The sequence below is a fragment of the Equus caballus genome, chromosome 20, assembly GCF_041296265.1.
Source record: "Equus caballus isolate H_3958 breed thoroughbred chromosome 20, TB-T2T, whole genome shotgun sequence".
NCBI classification, from domain to species: Eukaryota; Metazoa; Chordata; class Mammalia; order Perissodactyla; family Equidae; genus Equus; species Equus caballus.
This window is the reverse complement of record NC_091703.1, coordinates 28,600,068-28,607,232: the sequence shown is the minus strand read 5'-3', so window position 1 is coordinate 28,607,232 and position 7,165 is coordinate 28,600,068. Positions and strand designations below refer to the sequence as shown.

Below are 7,165 nucleotides of genomic sequence, written 5' to 3'. Positions count from 1 at the left end.
AGCTTTGACTAGAAAGCTTTCTACTTTCCTTTACAGTTAATTGGTTTCTCTCAAAACAGATCCTCCTGTTCAACAAAAGGTAGTTTTTATATGAGAAGTATTTTTCCACATTTTAAAAAATATTTGTAAAGACCTACTCCATTTTTAGATTATCTGTAAAGCTTGGCTTCTAACCAAAGGCTTTTCTATATCATTATGCTGCTAAAGCTTCTTCATCCTATGTGTTCACCAGCCAGTGTTCACTAAGGACAGAGTTTGCCATAAGCTTATCCTGTCTCTCCTACAGAGTTTCCCAAATGCCTCTCTAAATGGTTATCAAGCTCACAGCCTTGTCTGCGATCACATATAAAGAAGCATTCCAATTTTGTCTGCTAGATATCTCTTCCAGGTAGTTCAATTTTCATAGAAATTTCTTGTTTTGTAGCCAATTCTGCATTCTTGTTCCTTGCTTTCCCACCTGAAGAGTTCGCCATGTAAGTAGTCACCGTCCGCTCTAATAGGGTAACAACCTCCTTCTCCCCCTCCCACAGGCAACATGCATTAGAAGCCCTTTCAAACAATACATGGGCAGGGTTATAAGTCAAATAAGAACCCAGGAGAAGAGGTGGGTGTTAAAGATTGAGAGAAAAAAGTTAGAAATATCTATGGAAAAAATGAACAAGAGGGAGAGAGAAACAGAGTATGATGCCTGGGGTATGAAGCTTATGTGAACAAAAGAAGAACAATAGGAAAGAAGTAGGAAGGGGAAGCTCTCTTAGATAGTGGTAATGGTGGGTAATGCAACCAGGATGGAGTGGTGGGGCAAAAAGAAAATCAAGGAACATGGACAGTGATAAGATATAAAAAGAAAAACAAGGGTCATAATCAGTGGAATGAGTAAAGAGAAAAGATTATTATGTCTGTGGGTAAAATAGGAAAGAAAAGAGAGAAATACAGTATTTGCCAATCAGATAGAAGAGTAAAAGGGTCAGGGTCTGTGAAGGGGTAAACTCTGTAGACTGGTTTCTAATGGGTAAACTCATTGTGCAGTAAGCCAATCAAAAATTCAGGAGTCATTTACAATGTTCCTAATGTCAAGGTCTTCTCTTATACTCCGTTAACCGCCTAAACTCCTTTAAACTTTACTTTGCTTCAAATATGGGCCACGACTTTGATATACTCTTTTTTTGACTCAATCTTCTTGGCCTTTCTCTACTTCTCACTATTTACCTTCATCACAACTGCAGTAGGCAATGTTGATAACTAATCAGCATTCTTAGTTGCAGAAAACAGAATCCACTCTAACTATGTTAAGTCAAAAGGGATTTCTTATGAGTCCACAGAATTTCTTGGAAGCCAGAATCTAGTGTGGATACTATACTGCCAGAAGCACCCAGCCAATCACACTATGAAATTATGTCACTAGAAATCCTACTGCTGCCACTTTCTGTTCCACAAAACCCTAGATTTTCTGTCACAGTAGCTGCAGATAAACTAAAATACCCCCAAAAGCAAGCAGGCGTGAAAGGATTTTAATCTAATATGGAACTGGAGGATCTGAAATGGAGAATCTCACACATGTGGCCTCAGAACGGAACTTAACTGAGAGACTGATTTCCCCTAAATGCCTGATTTGCAGATGACTAAGACTTACCTCCTGACCAACGAACATCCTCCCAGAATCTCTCCCCATCCTCAAGCCAATGAATTTACCACTTGGACTCTGGCCAGACTTCCCCCTCTTTGCCCTCCTTGCCCATAAACACATCTGGCCCCAAACCCTCAATGGACTCTCCTGTAGCTTGCCATAGCATGACTTTCCTGAATTGCAATTCCTCTGCTGTTTCTGAATAAACTCAATTTCTGGGAATTTGAGCTTGCCTCAGTTTACCTCTTTATTTAGGTTGACAAATGCCAGAAGAACTATCCAGTCTTCATCTCAACAACATTCATTTCTCCAAGTCTCACACAAGTGCGCCTGCTCAGCAAAAGCTATGTCACAAAGGGAATCCTAGCAACAAGGGGGTCTGAGAAATTGAGCTTTCACCCATTCGGGCTCCAATGTAGAGGAAGGCACACATTGTACAATGGGGTTGCAGAGGTATAGAGTGAGCCAATCTATGTTACTGGTCACAGTTGCTACCTGGTACTCATTATACCTTTTCTCCTTAATATAACAGATTTTGTTCACATTTCCACTACTCATACACAGAAACTAGATAACTCAGGGATTCTACCCTCATTTTAAGGTCCAGGGACAATTCAGAATTAGTCTAAGATAAATACGTAAATCCTGTGCCCTTATAGGTGATTGATTCAAGAATTTAGGTTTAAACCGATAAGCATATGGTATTCCCCTGCTAGGTATTATCAGTTCGGAGGTGGGCAAGGGACCTAAATTGGCATAATCAGACTTTCATGGTTGGGAGGAGAAGTTATGACTTCCATCTGAGTCAAGAGCAAAGAACAGATTGCCCCAGGTACTTCCGGCAGCAATATTAATGATAGCTGTAAGGCTAGACAGCCTGAGGGTAATGCCAACTCCAGAGGGAGGCAGAACAGAGCAGATCACAGAGAAATAGAGTCAGAATCATGATCCAACTCCCATCCTACCTGGGGACTTGCTGTTGAATAAGACATTGTATTCCTTTCCTCAACTTATTAAAATGAGATTTTCCTTTTTTATTTTGCAGCCAATTGATGCATCTTAATACAATAGTCTCAATAGTTCGAAGCTCTCAATTAAATCTGGCAATGTTGAACATCTTTTCATGTGCCTGTTGGCCATCTGTATGTCTTCTTTGGAAAAAAGTCTGCTCATATCCTCTGCCCATTTTTTGATCAGGTTGTTCTTTTTCGTTGTTGTTGAATCATATGAGTTCTTTATACATTTGGAGATTAACCCCTTGTCTGATAAATGATTTGCAAACATTTTCTCCCAGTTGGTGGGTTGTCTTTTCATTTTGTTCCTGGTTTCCTTTGCTTTGCAGAAGCTTTTTAATCTGAGGTAGTCCCTCTTATTTATTTTTTCTTCTGTTTCCCTCCCTGAGTAGACCTGGTATTCAAAAAGATACCACCTATGTCAGAGTGTCCTGCTATCTTTTCTTCTAAGAGTTTTATGGTTTCAGACCTTACTTTCAAGTCTTTAATCCATTTTGAGTTAATTTTTGTGTATGGTGTAAGATAATGGTCTACTTCCACTCTTTTGCATGTGGCTGTCCAGTTTTCCCAACACCATTTATTGAAGAGATGTATCTTTCTCCATTGTAGGTTCTTTGTTCCTTTCTCAAAGATTAGCTGTCCATATGCACACAGAATTTTTTGTACTCTAGTTTGTCACTTAATATTTCTTTCACACCTTTTCATGAAGGAGAATAGATTGCCATACTGAAGAATGAGAGATCAATAAATATTTATTGAAACTATACCTAATTTCCTTTGATTATTGGGCAGCTTGGTATATCGTACAGCTTAAGAAAGAAAATGGTTTGTTCACAGTATAATAGAAAATTAAGGATATCATCTCCACCCACCTCCTTCCCTGGGTTGGAAAAGCCTACACTTTGTGCAATGGATAAGAAGTTTCCAGAGTCAACTCCTGGCTGGCAGGACCAACTTATTTGAAAATAGGCTCTGCTTTTGACAATGTACAAGGTTGAAAGTGCAATTTGAAATATCCAAGATACTAAGGGAAAAGTGCAAATGCAAAACAATGAGTAAATAATTATGCTCTCTTTCGTGTGAAAAAGAAGAAAAATAATAATCAACATAAATATTTACATGTATATGCATAAAGAAAATCAGTAAGCATAAACGAAAAATTAAGGACAGAATTTACCTATGGGAGGTGATGGTGAGAAATGGGCTGATGGAAGACAAGGATGGAAGAGAAACATTTTCAATGTATCTTTTTTTAGTTTTTGCTTTTTGTAACAAGTGAATGTATTATGTATGCAAGAACACTTTAAAAAATGAGCGTGCAGAGTATAAAACAAAACAAAATGTTATAAATAAAAATTTTATAAACAAAGTTTTGGAAAATTTTTCTTTCACATTTTCTAATCTTGGTTTTTCTTAGACTGAACTGGGGAATGCAGGATGACCCAGAGTGAGTGATATGAAGGCTGAGTGGTTTTACAATTTGTTTTCCGAGGAAGGAAGCAAATAATTGTTTTATCTCCAAAAAAGGTTTCCACACAGGAAAAAGAAACAAAACTAAAGAAAGACCCCTTCTGATACCTTCTAACTGCCATGTCTCTGCTACCGTTTTCACCTTGGGCGTGTTCACTTTGAGAGCGAGGTGGAGGAGGAGACAAGTCCTAGGGAAACAAAACGCAGCGACCAGGAGATCAGTTTCCTTAGCCCACCTAACTTTTCAGGACCCTTCAGAAAGGAAGTTGAAAGTGCTAATCCGCGCAGTCCAGACCAGAGATAAGAACACTAAGAAGTGAGAGGAGGCCTGTGTTACTCTCCATTTTGGAGGACAAAATTACCAGGTAGACTTGGCCCGTACGGGGATCGAACCCGCGACCTTGGCGTTATTAGCACCACGCTCTAACCAACTGAGCTAACCGGCCAAGCTGCACGTCCCTTTCTTTCAGATTGTAAACGACACTTAGCATTGTTTTCTTGAAGCTTTTCTTTGCAAGAAGAGAGAATGCTTTCGCCCTTCTTCCCATCTTTCCCTACTGGCGGGGAAGAGGAGTGAGGAGGGGGGAAAAGCTGCATATTTTGCCTCAAGGAGCCGTCCTACTTCCGGAAAAACTTAGTCTTTCTCAAACCGCCAGTTATGACCCGAGGAGATTCAGGCCAACATCCCGCAGCAGGGCTTCCCGAGACCGTGACGGGCGGATCACGAAACTGACCACAGACCCTCGAAGGACTTGGCTCCCGCGCGCGGGATCCGGATTCCTCGCCGCTCTGGAGACCATTTCAAGCAGTTCAGCTCCTCCCGGAGACCTCGGGACCCGGGAACCTGCACCCTTTCGCCGCCTGGCCTCGGGATGTTCCGCAGTCGCTGAGACCCTGAATCCACATCCGCGTGTCCCGGGCTTTAGGCTCCGCGCGGGCAAGTCAGGGACTTGGCGCTGCAGTGCCGATCATCAAACGCTTGGTGGCGCCCGAGCGCGAGACTAGGGTCCGCGGGGCCGAAAGAACCATGGAGATGGCCTCTGGTGAGCAGCTGACCCAACCGCGTCCCTGGGCAGAACAAGGACGCCCAAATCAATGACAGGGGATGTCGAAGCCAGGGCGTCTCCGGCGTCGGGACCGTTATGTGGGCCGGGGAGAAACGCCGGGATCTGGAAGGGGAGGAGGAATCGAGGCCCAGTTCGGGCAACTCAGAGGACGGAGGACTCTCTTCGAGAGTCACAACTTCGATACGCGCCCTTTCCAGCCTCGACCTGATCCACCTGCTGGCAGGTGTCAACCCAGGGAAGGGCCACTAGAGCAGCTAATTCCTAAGTCACCCTCTGCTCTCTTTGCTAGGTTCTACTCCCCTCCTTCCGCCATGACTATTTCTAAGCTAGAGGTAGTAATATTTTCAGAAGTTAATTGGCCTGTGTACGTTTTAAAAGCCTTCTTCATGCTCTCTCCCTCCATTTGTAAGTACATGTGTGTGCATATATATCTACATATTACATAGTCTTCTTTTGGATATGCACTACTAATATATAAAGTGTTTAGTACTTGAAACACGTTTTTCTCGAGAAATGAGAATCACGTCCTTTGATTAGCTACTTCGGCATTTATTTTCTAACTTTCCATCTCAAATGTTTGCTTTTAATATCATAAATGTAAATTATTCTTCTGGTCCTTTAGCACCTTTTACTAACTTTGTACATCTTTTGAATCAACTAGTAGATATCTTCATTTATTTTGTTCTGTGGGGAAAATTCTGCAAGTTTAGAGCAGAATATTATTATTAATATTCTTGTTTCACTCGGGCACTTGCTGTGGGAAATGACTTCTGAAAGCCTGGCTTACATTCAGACTGACTCTGACCTGTAGTTATCAAAGTAAGCATCAGTCACCCCCTTTTTGTTTAGGTCAGTTGCCTGAGAAACAGACGCTGAGATGGAGATTTGTGTGTAGGAGGTTTTTTGGGAAGGCCCTTATAATCACCAGCTACGAGAGAGTGAGGGAAGCAGGATTGGGAAGAGGCAGAAACTGAACTTGATGCAGTTGAAACAGGCCTCCGTCAGTCTCAGGGGGATATCTGTACCTGGAATGGCCCTTCAGAAATGTCCTGAATGGTGCGGGGGAGGGGGGGGGGGTGAGAGGATGGGGAGCTGGGCAGGCCGTTTTATTCCTCCTTCAATCAGTCTTGGATTTGGACTGTCACCTGGGGTTGGTGTAACTTTGAGCAAGATGACTCTCTTCTGTTGAGATCAAGGCCCAGAGACCAACCCAGCTGTGAACCATTAGCAGTCAACGTTCCTGAAGTTGAGGAATATCTAGTCCCTGTATTCATCCTTCCAAAAGATCCTTTTGTTTTGACTGAGACCAGATGTCTATTCTTTTTTTCTTTCAAATCACTTGACAAACCAATTACTAGGAGCATTATGGATAAGAGAATAGCAAAATTACGTCCAAATAATACGTAACTCAGGATATTCTTAAGGCCGGCTCCGTGGCTTAGCTGGTTAAAGCGCCTGTCTAGTAAACAGGAGATCCTGGGTTCGAATCCCAGCGGGGCCTGTAGTTGCCCTCCTTTTCGTGAACTAACGCCAAAGTGTAAGATATTTTCTCTAGTTGAATAGGAAACAACTTGAATTTACACCAAATGAATCTTCTAATACTCGGGCCTTACACTTTGCTTGGGAATAAATGGGGTACCTTGTATAAGGGAACAGAGGTAGAAGATTGAACAATGCCATTCCCAGTACATATACCAAGAGTAATTTAAGGACTCTTAATATTTGTCCCAACATCATGATATTAGCATGGATAGGTAGCCTAGCCTAGCTGATGTTTGCCCCTGTGTCCTACCGTTTGAGATCAAATGATAGAGATTCAACAGCTTTAAAAACATGCCCTTTCAGATATCCTCTGGATTTGCGTGATTATTGAGAGAGATTAAATTGTTTTTGGAACCTCAGAACCCTCAACATACTCGGAATAGAGGTGGCACTCAGTGATTTGAATGCACTGAAGACAGTGGTCCACGGTCTGTGGCGGTGAGTTT

The 7,165-nt window shown here is 42.2% G+C and overlaps 2 non-coding genes across 2 annotated transcripts; one reads left to right on the top strand and one right to left on the bottom strand.

The window, feature by feature from the left end:
• Positions 1–4,482: 4,482 nt before the first annotated feature.
• Positions 4,483–4,556, bottom strand: TRNAI-AAU (transfer RNA isoleucine (anticodon AAU)). The gene has a single exon. It is a non-coding gene; the product is annotated as a tRNA-Ile (tRNA).
• A 2,048-nt stretch (positions 4,557–6,604) lies between these two features.
• TRNAT-AGU (transfer RNA threonine (anticodon AGU)) lies at positions 6,605–6,678 on the top strand. Its single transcript has one exon. It is a non-coding gene; the product is annotated as a tRNA-Thr (tRNA).
• Positions 6,679–7,165: the final 487 nt, after the last annotated feature.